At 32.2% G+C, this 16174-nt stretch overlaps 1 protein-coding gene across 3 annotated transcripts in view; it reads left to right on the top strand.

Moving 5' to 3' along the window:
- LOC139514228 (TNF receptor-associated factor 3-like) overlaps positions 1-16174 on the top strand; it is a 55544-nt gene that overhangs the window by 12449 nt on the left and 26921 nt on the right. The window contains exon 1 of one of the 3 annotated variants that reach the window (XM_071303093.1): positions 377-489. The exons of the other annotated variants lie outside the window; for them this stretch is intronic. The gene's annotated coding sequence lies outside the window, so the exon portion shown is untranslated. Of the gene's footprint in view, positions 1-376; positions 490-16174 lie in introns of those variants that run through there. 3 annotated transcript variants of the gene reach the window in all.

The raw sequence follows: 16174 nt of genomic DNA on the forward strand, positions 1-16174 counted from the left end.
CATTGGTAAGATTTTGATATTTTTCTCATTTATTATTATTGATACAACTATTTTATTTAAAGAGTTGGAAGAAGAACAAATGGAAAAAAGTATATTTGAGGTGTCCATGAGGGTCATGGAGTTAAAAATAAATGGGGTGTTATAAGACTCTTCCTTTCTGTTTTCTGTAGATACTTGGACTTTTAATCTTCTGATTTGTTGAATTATTATATTTAATTCACATTGATAACGATAAAAGACAAAATAATAAACTTTTGGGGTGTTTGGTGGTGTTCGGCGGTGTGCGGTGGTGTTCGGTGGTGAAAAGACCTACCGTCGGACGAACGACATTCGGGACGAATGTACCTACTTAAAGAGGATGGTTAATACAAGTACCCCTGCAGATATCTCGTGTTCCTGTTCAAACTGTTTTAGCGCCGAATGTTGTGTAGCTGGAATGGACTAGAGCTTACTCACACACGCTGATTACTTTTTGCACTTTTAAATAATGTAAGAATGACTTATAGTTGCACCCATACGTTTCACCTGTCTGACTTCAAGTTTATATTTAGTGTCAAGAAAACCAGACGATATATAGGACATACAGACCCTTAATCCAAATTATCATGATGTCTTAGAATGCTATCATATTTTTTTGCTTTGAAGCCTTACAAAAGCAATGAAATATAGGGGAAGACTGGGTATATTCAACAGTTCAAGACTAACAGATCCTTAAATTTTAGACACTTCGGCACCTAGCCTCACTGGACACAATTACTTATAGTGCGGTGACTGAAGGCAGATTTTTTGGAATTTAATCTCCTTACCGAACACACACCTACATAATATATCATTGGAAAGAGGAAATCGTGTACTATAGTAATATGCCTGTCGTCAGAACTTGATATGGTCACATTTTTTTAAAATTGAGGTCAATGGGGCACGCTAACACTCCCCTAACCTCGGGACTGGAACAGTATGTACCAGTGCAACAAGCTTTATACCAAATCAACCGTTATCTCCATCATCTTCATTTTCATCAACCGTCACAAGACATGTTTTAATATTTCTACACATTTCACTCATGACCACAGGGTTGCACATGAAAGGTTCTGCTCAAAGCAAACACGTTATTTCGAGTTTTTCTTTACAAGTACAGACAAGGTATTGTAGAAAGTCCGAAGACATTTGTTCCTAAAAAAATACCAGCTTCAAACCATCCCTATCAATTCATCCAAGATTTTAAAAGAGATCTAAAAGGGGGTTTAGGAAGGTGTTATGACATCCATATGCTTGTCTGCAAAGATGCTGGGGAAACATTATACTAGACATACACACTATCTTGAATTCGCTCAATTTCATGGTTGGCAACACATTAGATAGCGTCGCACTTTACTTTAAGTAGCATAAAATCCATTGGCATTCAATGTTTCAACAAGGTGTTTTGAACCAAACTCATGGTACATTTGTAAAGCCAATCCTAAATGAAAAGGAGTAAAACAAAAACGATTGCCTCAACAATTGCTTAGCATTTCCACAATTTCTCTGGTGCCATTTCCTGAGAATAGTCTTGGCTGTATGCATTTTCATTGTCAGAGTAACCATAGAATGAATTGCAATAAATACGAAGGCATTGGCTGAATTAAGAAGGAAGAGACAATTCATCCGAAGTTGGGTAGTCTTCTTTAGAGTTTTGATGTCTTTTCTAAGTAAACTTGCAGCGGAATGAAATATCTGTCTGCTATTTGTGTCTATTACAGTTTACATTGAAATTTTGAGGTCAGTTTTCAGTTGACTAGAAGCTTATATGGCATCTTAAATAGTTATTTTGCTACTAAATATTATGTTATATTTGCCTTGATCTTGTTGAAGTTGTTTGACAACTGAATTTCTATAGAAATAAATTAGTTTAGACTGCATTTTACATGTAGAATATTTTAATTAGAATCAGCCGGAAGAAATGATCTATATTTATCCAGTAACGGTGTCATGAGGCCAGGACTGACCATTAAATCTTTGTCAATAGCCAAAATAAAATTACTAAAAGCAGTTACTGTATCGTGTTTTGAGATATCTGCTTCCACGGGTTTGGATTTTGTTTTTACGTTTTAGCAAATAATTTATAATGCAACCAAAATGACAGAGTTATTGAAGTTTAAAAGATGGACAGGAAACTATTTCAACTTTAACTTTATCTGACACGGATAAAACATTTTTAATACGCTCATCTGATTCAAACTTGAGTAATTTTCTATCTTTCTAAAATGTTTTGTTGCAACAAAATATACAAGCACTCCAGTTTAACGACTGCATTCTAGAACGTGTACAAATACCCGAAACTGAGGGACAACAGTCAGATAATTGTATGTCGTCATTAAATATTAGACTAGAAGCTTCCTCGCTCTAAAAGGGGGAACAAATATGTTTACTTGTGTAAGTTTTGTAGCATGAATGATAAACTGCCTGCACGGAGTTCTTCAAATTAACAGCTATTGCATGAAACAGCTTGATGTTCACCTCATCCAATCTTTTATGCAATGCAGATACAAAAATCAACTTCCCTAAACTGGTAAATTGACTCAAAATTTCAATCGATTTTTTTTTTTTGGCATATTATGCACTGCATAAAATGTAACGACTTTTGTCTTTTCTTTGAACCTGGGAACAGTATATCTAACAATATATATGTTCCTGTTTGAACTTAATGGAGCAAGTTGCAAAGGACTTGACAAATCACGGAATATTTACTGAAACTATCTGTCAATTTTTTTACAATAAGACTTTTCTGACAAAGTATATATTTGATGTTTTATAACAAAAAAACATAGAATATAAACATATACAAACAAAGTATGTGGCATATATCATAGGTGGATCCAGGGGGGAAAAATTTGGTTGATTATATAGGGAATCACTGAAGCATGACTGGAGCGGGCCCCCTCTTAGGTCAGTCAGCGGGCCCCCCCCCCTTAGGGAAAGTTCTGGATCCGCCACTGTATATCAGTGCACTTTAATTGAAAATATGTGTATATAATAGCGAAAAAGGTAGTAATTTCATATATCATTTGAGAGCAAATTATTGACTAATACACAAAATGTGACGGAAGGAAAGTGATTGAGTTCCGTGTAAAAATTGAAGATATTTACTGCATTCTTTTTCCATTGATTTTTTAAGGTTTTTTTTTCATATTTTGGTTCCGAAATTTTTATCACTAATTTGTTTTATTAAATATTATATGCTTAAAATATTACGGGATAATTTTTATTACTACTATGAAGAGGAAACTAAAGTTTGAGTTTGAATTTGCAATTAAAATTACCTCAATTTTAAATAGTCTAAACTTCGCAAATTTTATAGATTAGAAGCAAATAAAATACTGAATGGAATATTTTGACATATAAAAATAGCTTCAGGAAAAACAATTTCAATTAAATGTAAGCAAACATACACATTTTTCTCATTTTGAAAAAGGGGGGTCGAAACTCTCCAATATACTACCAGTCATTAAAACGACTTTTTAGGAAATAGTGACCGTACGAAATTCTGACGACAGGGCAAAAACTAAAAAAGACATATTTGTCTAGACCATTTTTAGTCGTGTGTTATTTGGGGAGATTAAACTCGCGATCTAGACGACTTTGTACACTTCTGTCACCGCACTATTATTACGAACGATTTTTGAACTTTAATTATTTTTTTTCTTTGTAGAATACTTTTCTTGAATTGTTTGGACCATAGAATTAAAGATGTATGAATGATAACACATAATTTTCTATTTACGTTGGGATACTTTGGTAAGATTTTCATGACCTAGTTTTACATGTTTTATGGGTCTAGCAAGCCCAATATGGACGCAATTACGAACGGCACTATATTTATATATCTGGCAGAAAAAAATCAATGACAACGATCTAAATTTATGAAACATACTTTAATCTTATCTTAAACAAATTTCCTAAGAAAATAAGAAGTGTATTATGGTATTTTACTTCAAATTCCTCAGCAGTAGTTGAAGACGAAATTAGTGACACAAATTTTCTTTGAAAAGGAAATAATTCAGATTTTTTTATTTTAAGCAAGTTCTTTTGTCTAAGAAGCACTGAATTCTCTTTTTAGTTAGTGAACTTATGATTTTGACCTTTACTTTCGGAGTTCTTGGGACTTTTCAATAAAAAATACTATTTTCTTCTGACAATGTTCAGGGTCACCCGTAGTCCAAATAATTATGCTGTTTTAGTACGGCTTTCAGATAATTTTGTCCAAATAATTATGCCGTTTTAGTACGGCTTTCTGATAATTTAAAAATAAACTGATAGAGTTATCCCGATAACAAGATTTTTTATGGTGTTATACTGCTTAAATAGTGTAACTGCATACAATTATCATAAGGTTTAAGGCATTGATAAATTAGTTAATAAAAGTACACACAATCTTCAGAAAATCTCTATATTTTTTATTTTATATATCCGGAGAGAAACATACATGAATCAAACATAATTTTAGTAATATGGCAATGAGTCAATCATAAATTCATTCATTAACATTAATAAAATAACATCAACACAGTTCAGTTGCAGACTTATCACCATTAGGTAATACAAACGCACCAGATCACAAATAGAGTGCCAAATTTCAACAAGACATAATTCTCAGTGAACCAACAGTACTGCAGTACTTTGCTTTCAAGTCGAGTTATCTACCTTACAAAGTATAATGTTTGCCATATTGTTTTCAACAAGGAATTTGCATACAAAAAAGATTAAAATTGAGAATGGAAATGGGGAATGTGTCAAAGAGACAACAACCCGACCATAAAACAAACAACAGCAGAATGTCACCAATAGGTCTTCAATGCAGCGAGAAATTCCCGCATCTGGAGGCGTCCTTCAGCTGGCCCCTAAACAAATACAGTCAGAGCTCAGACATAAATAAGTCTGAATCTGCTTTTGACTCATAGAGGTCTAAATTTGTAAGTTTTAGGATTTGTCTCCCTTTAATGCAAGACAAAATACAACTTTAATAAGTCAAATATTGTTAAGCAAGAAATATTTGACTAGAATCAAAAAGTTGCAAATGTCGACTCCTACAAGTCGATAAGTTACCAACATTGGTTAACTTCAAGACCCACGCATATTTATAAAAGGGTCATGCATCTAAATCAAATAATGACTACATTGAAAGACAATGCTTTGTCTTCTAAAGAAAAATATGAATGAGAGTCTAAAAAATCGGAGATAATGTTAATTAACCTTTCAATTCAACCACCTGGAACCACACTTAATGAGGTAAAACATCTGTGTTTAGTAAAGATGTTCAATTAGATGATTAAATATAAATAGCTCAAGTCCTTGTGAACACTCAGACAGTTTTTTGCTGTAATAGGTTGTGTACTTTGGCCACGAATTAAAATTAAGTTTTTTCATCAACAGAAATAGACCTAAGCAAGTCTGGTATTTTCTGACTTAGATAAGTCTAAAATTGAAAACACGTTTTTATGATAAATACATGCTTTGACTTCTTTAAGTCAAATACAGAAATCGACCTGTTTATATCTGAGCTCTGACTGAAATACATTTTTGTATATATACTAGTTCAGTGATAATGAACGCCATACTTAACTCCAAATTATACACAATAAACTAAAATTAAAAATAATACAAGACTAGCAAAGGCCAAAGGCTCCTGACTTGGGACAGGCGCAAAAATGCGGCAGGGTTGAAAACATTTTTATGAGATCTCAACCCTCCCCCTATACCTCTAGTCAATGTAGAAAAGTAATTATGAACGCCTTAAACCCTATAATTGTATGCTGTTAAACTAATTTAACCAGTATAACACCATAAAAAATCTTGCTATTGGGATATATCAGTTTGTTTTTGGGATATTACGTTGTTCTTGTATTTCTGGGGAAATCCTGGCAGTTTGGTTTCAAGACAAATCGGGGGCAACCTAATAAAGTTTCTAAATATATCTATATTCCATGGTCAAGTTTTCTGAACTTTATATCAACAAGTAAAATGCCCTTTCACGGTTATTGCAGTCTAGCTGCGGAACCATAGTTCTTAGCTGAATGTAGGACAGACAGTCACAGGACAAAAAGTCACATACAAAATGTGACGTTAAAAAAGTGACGATTAAGTTTTGAGATTATTTTTATTTTAACAAGAAAACTCTACTATTGAAAATATTTTTTTTTTATTTTTTATACGACTGCAAAAAGAATTTTGCATCGTATAATCCTCGTCACCCGAAGACGCATTTAATTTCCGGACAATTACTTAAAAGTTTTAGTGAATGGATCTCTTTAAATTTTAATCAAAAAGGTTCAATACCACTAAAAGAAGGTTGGGATTGATTTGGGGGGTTATGGTCCCAATAGTTTAGGCAGGGGGCCCAAAATAAGCATTTTTTTAGTTTTCAAACAATAACTTGTGTTTAAGTGTATGAATCTCTCTGAAATTGTACCACAAGTTTCCATACCATGATGGGATGGTTAGTATTGACTTTGGGGGGTTTTGGCTCAAAATGTTTTGGAATTGGGAGCAAAAAAAGGAAAAAACTACATTTTGTAGTTAAGACATTTAAAGCAGTGTAAGGGAGGTTATTCAGAAACATTTAACATACAATGTTAGGTATGTTCAGATTTACCTCCCTTACACTACTTGTTAATGATCTATAATATGTCAGGTTTTGGACTAATTGCAAAATAAAGGGGGTGGTAGTAGTTTAAAAAAAAAATGCAAAACTTCTCAAATTTTTGAAAAGTTTGAAGAAGCAATCTTTAATAGCACAATAGATTTGTAAGAAAAACCCATTTTATGTCAAAAATTTTATCACAATCCAAATTCAGAGCTGTATCAATCTTGAATGTTGTGTCCATACTTGCCTCAACTGTTCAGGGCTTCGACCTCTCCAGCTGTATAACGCTGTGACCTGCGGAGCACCTGGTATTTATTTATTATATATAAAGTAAATTTATTATTAAAATTTATTCAATAAATATAAATAATGATCAACTATTTCAGTCAGGGGTACTACTTGTACAAGTTATTTTTATTTACTTGTAGAAGTAAAAAAATATATACACATATAATTAAATAAATAAAGTTTTAATAATCTCCCCTTAATTAGGGTCCCGCAAAAGGCGTTCCCCTATAGTGATCAGTCTGTCCGTCCGTCCGTAACACTGTGTCCGCTCCATATCTAGAGAACCAATTATGATTTCATTCTTTATACTTTACATGTTTATTAACTACCACCAGAGGTCGTGTCATGATGTATGTACAACTTCCTAGGTCAAAGGTCAAGGTCAAAAAACTTTGGTTTCATTTGACAACCCTGTGTCCTGTGGTGAAGATCGTGTCCGCTCTATATCTTGAGAACCGTTATGATTTCAAAGTTTATACTTGACATGTATATGAACCAACACCAGAGGGTGTGTCATAATTTATGAACGACTGCCTAGGGCAAAGTTCAAGGTCAAAAACTTTGGTTTCAGTTGACAACCCCATGTCCTATGGTAAAGATTGTGTCCGCTCTATATCTTGAGAACCGTTATCATTTCAAAGTTTATACTTGACATGTATATAAACCAACACCAAAGGGTGTGTCATAATTTATGTGCAACTTCCTAGGTCAAAGGTCAAGGTCAAAAACTTTGGTTTCAGTTGACAACCCCATGTCCTATGGTAAAGATCGTGTCCGCTCTATATCTTGAGAACCTTTATCATTTCAAAGTTTATACTTGACATGTTTATAAACCAACACCAAAGGGTGTGTCATAATTTATTTACAACTTCATAGGTCAAAGGTCAAGGTCAAAAACTTTGATTTATGTTGACAAACCCATGTCCTATGGTAAAGATACAATTTTTTAATGCACATTATTCACAGCGGAGCCCACAGAGATGGCTCCCATCTCAATGATATCTAGTTTTCTCAAAAATTTACTTGTATAAGTAAATTTTTCTTACAATCCCACAAAAGTCCTCAAGTTTTGAGATGTAAATTCATGCCTTTAATGATTTTTCCTATGTTTGCTCAATTTTTTTTATTAGAGTTCAATGTTTCATCTCATTAATTCAACAAAGAAACTGATTGTGCAAAGAACTTAAGTATTTGCACAAGGCCTTCAAAAATTGCTCCTTGGGGGCTTGTAAATGAGCAGTGTTCTGAAGATAACAGACAAATGGGATTTTCATTGTCCATGAAATTACACTTAAATGATTAGTAAAGACATCTGCAAAGGGCAGATAATTTAAAATTCTATTAGAGCAAAGAAATCATAAGAATTCAATAAAAGAAGATATGAGGACTTTTTATACGGCCGCAAAAATTGAAAATTTTTTGTTCGTATATTGGTTATGGTATCACGTTGGCGTCGTCGTTGTCCGTAGTCGTCATCAGGGGAGTCTGAAGACTTTTGGTTTTCGCACTAAAACTTTAGTATAAGTGAATAGAAATCTATGAATTTTAAACACAAGGTTTATGACCATTAAAGGAAGGTTTGAATTGATTGCGGAAGTTTTGGTCCCAACAGTTTGGGAATTAGGGGCCAAAAAGGGCCCAAATAAGCATTTTCTTGGTTTTCGCACTATAACTTTAGTATAAGTAAATAGGAATCTATGAAATTTAAACACAAGGTTTATGACCATAAAAATAAGGTTGGGATTGATTTTGGGAGTTTTTGTCCTAACTGTTTAGGAATAACGGGGCCAAAAGGGTCCAAAATTAAACTTTGTTTGAATTCATCAAAAATTGAATAATTGGGGTTCTTTGTTATGCCGAACTTAACTGTGTATGTAGATTCTTATTTTTTGGTCCCATTTTCAAATTGGTCTACATTAAGGTCCAAAGGGTCCAAAATTAAACTAAGTTTGATTTTAACAAAAATTGAAATCTTGGGGTTCTTTGATATGCTGAATCTAAACATGTACTTAGATTTTTTTATTATTGGCCCAGTTTTCAAGTTGGTCCAAATTGGGGTCCAAAATTAAACTTTGTATGATTTCAACAAAAACTGAATTCTTGGTTTTTTTTGATATGCTGAATCTAAACATGTACTTAGATTTTTTATTATGGGCCCAGTTTTCAAGTTGGTCCAAATTGGGGTCCAAAATTAAACTTTGTTTGATTTCAACAAAAATTGAATCCTTGGGGTTCTTTGATATGCTGAATCTAAACATCTACTTATAATTTCTATTATGGGCCCAGTTTTCAAGTTGGTTGACCTCCAAAACTGTGTCTCAGATTTCCAAAAACATCAATAGAACAAATTTTATACCCAATTGAATTTAGTGATCTCTTATGAATTGATGTTGCAAACTTCATTGAAGATTTATGAGAGAATGAAATACAATAGGAAAAATCTGAGACACAGTTTTGGAGGTCAAACTGTGTTGTGCAAGAATCTATAAAATATTTTGGAAAGCTATGAATAACAAAGAAGCTAAATTCATTCAAGTATGGACATCACAATATAGCAACTAATTACATAACAATTGATTATGTAATAATTATGTCATAATGAAATTATCACAATTTGAAAGATTAATCATTAAGATTCTTTCTTTAGGTACCTCATTTATAAAATTTAAATAAGGATGAGTGGATCTACATCAGTTTAAAGATGTATGATTGGGGATGAAAAATCTTTGTATTGTGCTACCTTAAGTTTAAGTTCTTAGACCACATTCATTATGTGTCAGAAACCTTTGTTGTGTCAACTATTTAATAACAATCCCAATTCAGAGCTGTATCAAGCTTGAATGTTGTGTCCAATTTTCATGGTTCTAACTCTGCGGTCGTATAAAGCTGCACCCTGCGGAGCATCTGGTTTACTTCAAGTAAAAAAATCTGAATGTCTAAGGGACATAACTCAGCCAATATTTTGTTTTACCTATACTAGTAAATAAAATTCACTAATCCTACAAATTTACTTGTATAAATATATTAATATTACTTCTTCGAGTAATTAAAAATAACTTGTACAAGTAGTACCCCTGACTGTAATTGTATGAAAAATAAATGTCAAGGTGGCTTTGTACCTATTTAAAACGGCTTCATGCATGGTGCCAAGAAATATTTATATTGATTAGACCGTTGGTTTTCCCGTTTGAATGGTTTTACACTAGTAATTTTGGGGCCCTTTATAGCTTGTTGTTCGGTGTGAGCCAAGGCTCCGTGTTGAAGGTCGTACTTTAACCTATAATGGTTTACTTTTTAAATTGTTATTTGTATGGAGAGTTGTCTCATTGGCACTCACACCACATCTTCCTATATCTATGTATCCTCTGCATAATTTAAATTTGATAAATTTTCATTTGTCAATGTTTATGAACAATTTTCTAAACTTAAGAAATGAATATATCTATAATACTCAAGTAACGAGGTCCAATTTGTTAGCCGTCATGGTGTCAAAACGACAAATCAAAGAATTTAACTTTATATATAGCTAATATAGGACGATGGTCAAATTACACCCTTCCAGACCCTTTTGTCTTCCAAATAATTAATATTGCCAAAAATAAACAAGTCTGGGTCGAATCCCATACCGATACCAATAGTATATTCACCTATTACATGTACCTTATCTGTACGTTCCGCATCTGACCGGCGCACCACCAAACAATGTAATTAGGATTTGCTATATACACGGGTCATAATCACAGGGTTGACACTACTAAATTCAACATTGTCACATTGTTTCCCATTGTAGTATTTTAATCAGCACGACTTTATAAGATGACAATACGAAAGCTAAAAATCTAGACTTAAAATAAGGCGTATACATGTAGGTACAGTTTCCAATTTGTTAACCGGCATGGAGTTAAAACGGCGAATCAAAGAATTCAACTTTATTAATAGCTAATATAGGACAATGCTGTTGATAAAAAATTACTCCATTCCACGCACTTTTGTTTTCCAAATAATTAATATTACCAATAATTGATAAGTACCAGGTCGACAGGTACTAAAAATCCAAGCTAAAATAAATAAGGCTTACCCATAGTTATATACTTTAATTCAGTCACGGACCCGCGATATCACGGGTGTGTTCTAGTATGTAATAAAAAGAAAATATTTCTCTTCAAGATCATTCTTTTATATATATTCAAACAATTGGCAACAAATTATTTGTGACTTTTTGTCCTATTAAATTTGTGACTTTTATGTCCTGTGTCTTTTTGTCCATTGACTTTCTGTCTGTTTACCTTCTTAGCCTTACTGCTCTTAGGTCCTTAAGATATTTTTGACTGCAGATAGTCAAAAAATATCATACTTAAGGGCCTATTTTTTAGGATAATATTTGATGCTAATATCAGTCACCTTTATATATTTGATACTTTCAGATTGATAATAGCAAGGGTTTGTATAGTCTTGCTATACAAATCCTTGTTATTATAAGCAATAGTGAATACATTTTTCTTAGTGGACAGTCAATTGAAATTGAAGAAGAAACTTAAAATAAGATCACAATAAAAAAAAATCCATTGAAAGGAGTACAAGAAATTAACAGGGAAAAGGCTAAGATTGCTAATGGGCTATCTCCCTTGGAAAATAAATGAAAAATATTTAGCATTGGTTGCATTTCATTAAAATTGATTAAAGACCAAACAGCCTATTCATTTCTACCAGTGATTTTTCCTTAAAATTTTGTGTGAAGGTATTTCCTGATTTGAGGAACAAAATATGATGAAAAAAATTTGGGGTCACCGACTTAGTTTTGTCACTATAGCAACCTCAGTTTCGTGTTTTCCCGAATATTAACATGATATTTGCTTGTTATCTTAACTCTAAATAAAATCCTTTATATCAAACCTACAAGTATAATTCTTGTTTCACGTTAAAACGTAGATGTGTATCTATCAAATACAGGTTCAAGAGTTTAAAACTCATATTGTTTTGATCTTTAAAAATATGATTTATTTTTTATTCCCGCCAAAAATAAAACATAAAAATAAAAATCGTTTCCAGTATTAAAAAAAATCTACCCGTAATTTATTCATAAAAATTTCAAGAAAGGAAAAGTGCCATGTGTACTCTTCAAAATAAAGCAAAAAAAAAGTGTATTTCGGTGATGACCTTTCAAAAAAGTTATGAGCAATTTTCATGTTTTTTCTCATTTGTTTTGAAGAAAAGAGTTGTCTTTCTTCAGAACATTGCAACTGACGTCATAATACAAACTTTCCAAGACTAAAACCTATATTCAACTAAAAATGTACTTTATTATCCGGTAATACAAGAGATTAAATGCATGTATCAGTATTAGATCTTATGATGTTGTTGCCGAACAACATTAACCGTCAGAAACACCATCAGTCGGAATGGAAAATTGTTGAAATAACCTTTCACGCCGCTTTTGTAAGGAAAGTCTGTTTTGTCCTCTGCCCCTCATTAGCAAAATTATTGAAAATAGAATGGCACTAACTAACTTACAGAGTATTTGACTATATCAGACTAGATGTGTGTTGTTTTTTTTTTTTGCATCAATTTCAGAAGTTTGCCGTAACGAACTCATTAAAGACTGTTGACAGACGAACATACAAAAGCATGGGCTGACTTCTTATACCATTATTTTTCCCGACTAAGACGAACGTATAGTAATTATTCCATCTAGTTTGTGAATTCGTTAAGATTTAAGGAAATTAAAATTATAGGTATAATATATTAATTAAAGTTTTTTATTCTAAAACGTTATACATCTATCATAAAATGCAATCCCTGTTATTACTACCTTACATGTTTTGAATAAACGAGACAGTTAATGTAAAATACAAAAAGTTTTTAATTCAAACATTAATTTCGAAATAATTTTCCGTTGAAAACTACAAAGTAAGATTTCTCCAACAGGATAAAATGTTAAAAATCTAAATTGCTCATTTTGGAAATTAAAACAAAGACAAGGTTGTTGCCGGCATTGAAAATCGAAATTTGTTTTCAATCTTTCCGGTCATAGTTGTAGCTAAATGAAAGGGAGAGATTGTGTGATGGATATTATTCTTGGAGCAATTGTTTTTGTCATAAGATAAATTTACAACAATTTAGTTTTAAACACCGAAAATTTTGATTTTAATTCACATTTGCTAAGTATTAATTTTATTAATATGTGTTGCCTTACCGCTAATTTCCTTATGCATGCAGGGTAAAACTTTGGTTGGCTTCCTGGCTTTGTATACATTTTTATTCAAGCTTTGTAATTAAGATTATTGACATCTTCATATATAGGTATGTAAACCTGTATATATATATGATATTTAAATTCAATTGGACGTTATCAAAATATAATAATATACAAAATATACAAACAAAGCAAGCAAGCTAACCAAAGTGTTGATCTACATACATTATATAGGAAATTAACTGTAAGCTACAGTAAAATCAGGAGAAATGTTTATCATTTCCCTTTAAGACAATTTGAAATGAAACAAATGACAAACGACAATGACCCTTTGTCATAAATTTTGTTTTTACTATAAGATTTTGTCAAATAAGCCGTTTAAATAAATTTTAACTTCATTGCAAGATCAGACAATTTTTTACGAGAATCATTCAGACATCAGTTACATTCATACGTTGCCAGTATGTCAAAACTTCTAGGAATAATTGTTTATCAGCCTGACCTTCTGAATACTCAACTTTTGAAATATTTGAAAAACTGACATTAAAATCATATCATATTAAGGAACAAATGTACTAAATTTAAGTTGAAAGGACTTCAACTTCATTAAAATCCAGCTTGATCAAAAATTTTAACCAAAAACTTTAATCTGAAGCGGGACAGACGGACGCACATACCAGAAAACACAATCACAATGCCCATAAATTGGGCATGAAAATAACTTTCACCTATCTTATTAACCTGTACACAATCAGCGCAAATGAAAGAAAAAATCTACTCAAGTGAAAGAATAAAAAAAAATGAAATGCAGATCAGCACAAATATAAGACAAAATCTATACATGTGAAAGAATAAAAAAAAGATATATGTAGATCGGCGCAAATGCAAAAAGTCGATATCAAAATTTATATTTTATTATTTTTATAAGAAAGAAGGTTAAATATAGTGTAGTATCTTTTGTGTCCATTTGTGCTAAATTTAAACAAGACATCAGCACGAGGCTTAATTCCTCTTTTCTTGAAGGACTTATTTTTAAGCGTACACCATGTTGGAATCCGTGAAAAACGCAAAATAGGACGTTATTTTTTTATTTTTTTTTATTGCTAGAAACAACGTCATAGAGCTTTTATGTCACTACCAAGTTGCGTTAGTTGATGCGCATAAACAATAGGCTGTTTTGTCTTTAAGTACATGTATGCAGATATCGTAGTAATCCTGTACATGAGTTCAATAAAATAATCAGGAAGTGAGAAAAGTAAAGTACTGAAAAGTCACAGTTAGTCACGTGTAAGTAAAATACTCTTTAAAAGCATATTTCAACTATCAAAATTAAATTGTTCACAGATTGCAGTTATTAGAAATATATTAAATAGGGAAGCAGGAAGTGAACCATGTGGACTGGATTTCATATGAAGATGTTAATTGAAAATATTTGTATTTAAGGAAGCTTAGGCCATAAAAAAGAATAGGTTTGTTTGCCCAAATGCTACCTTCCCAGAAAAAAGCTGCCTACTCAAAATCTTTTATCATTGTTTATTGTCCTGATTTGAAGAAGTTTTTTTTTTAATCGGATAGCCATGAAGACTTATAAACCATAGATACTACAATTTCTTTTTGTTGAAAAAAAAAGAAAATGCCTACCTACCTACCCACTGTCTCAACCTTAGGGTTTGGGCAAACCAAAATATTTTTATGCCCCACCTACGATAGTAGAGGGGCATTATGTTTTCTGGTCTGTGCGTCCGTTCGTTCGTTCGTTCGTCCGTCTGTCCCGCTTCAGGTTAAAGTTTTTGGTCGAGGTAGTTTTTGATGAAGTTGAAGTCCAATCGACTTCAAACTTGGTACACATGTTCCCTATGATATGATCTTTCTAATTTTAATGCCAAATTAGAGATTTTACCCCAATTTCACGGTCCACTGAACATAGAAAATGATAGTGCGAGTGGGGCATTCGTGTACTGAGGACACATTCTTGTTTATTGTGGCCTTATTTCATGTATTTAAGTTCTATAGTTAAGTTCTTTTAATTGAAATCAGATTGAACTAGTAAGAAGTCAAAATTTTCATTGGGTAGATTTAAGTGCATCCCAAACTTTATTTTAACCTGGATAGGAAGATTTTAAGTTTCAATATTGACTTCATTAAAATTGAAATATATATTAGGAGTTAAAGAATCAGTAATAAATATAAGTTGAAATACAAGGTTTTGTTGACTTTTGTAAAAGTAGTTTTGCCATAAGAAAAAATATAAGTGTTTCAGTATACATGTACATGTACATGGTATAGAAGTTCCATTTACATGACAAGATTAGGGTGTACAATTAACATTATTGCAAACCCTTATTAAGTGAACTATTCAGTATATATGTCAGGTAAGGTTTAAAGTTTTACAGTTCTTTAAATATGGCAATGTGACGGCATGAACAGACACACTTGTTCTTTTAATGGTTATTGGAATTGTGGCAGACATAAAATATTGTCAATAGTAATTGTTCTATAAAATAAAATTCAAGTTGAAACTCAGGTAGCTTTAGGCTCTAGTCTGAATAGTTTTTTGGAACACTAGCATTGGTGGATACAGGGGGGTTTCCGGGGTTGGAACCCCCCTTTTTTTCGCCGATCAATGCATTTGAATGGGGACATATAGTTGGAACCCCCCCTTTGTCCTGGGTTGGTAACCCACCCTTTTTTAAAATGGCTGGATCCGCCCCTGACTAGGAGTAATTGCTAGTAGAATCTAAACATAAATTTAAATGCATTTACTTAAAAATAGATTCATTGAAACTTCTCAATTCTTAGATAGAAGAAACATTATGTTAATTTGTGTTTAAACTTACAATTAATTTTAAAAATCAAATTTTGTATAAGAGTGTCTTCATCATTTAATGGAACAAAGGCAGGTTACAGTAAGCAGAAAATTTGAAATGACTTAAAATTAAAAATAAGCAAGGAATATATAATAAGGGAGATATTAAAATATGAGAATCTAGAAAACATATGTCATACCTGTCAACTGACTGATTCTGCAAGTGGGACCTGAGTTTTTTTAAGTCAGGAAACAAAACATTTACTCT

This window comes from Mytilus edulis, chromosome 3 (genome assembly GCF_963676685.1).
Source record: "Mytilus edulis chromosome 3, xbMytEdul2.2, whole genome shotgun sequence".
NCBI classification, from domain to species: Eukaryota; Metazoa; Mollusca; class Bivalvia; order Mytilida; family Mytilidae; genus Mytilus; species Mytilus edulis.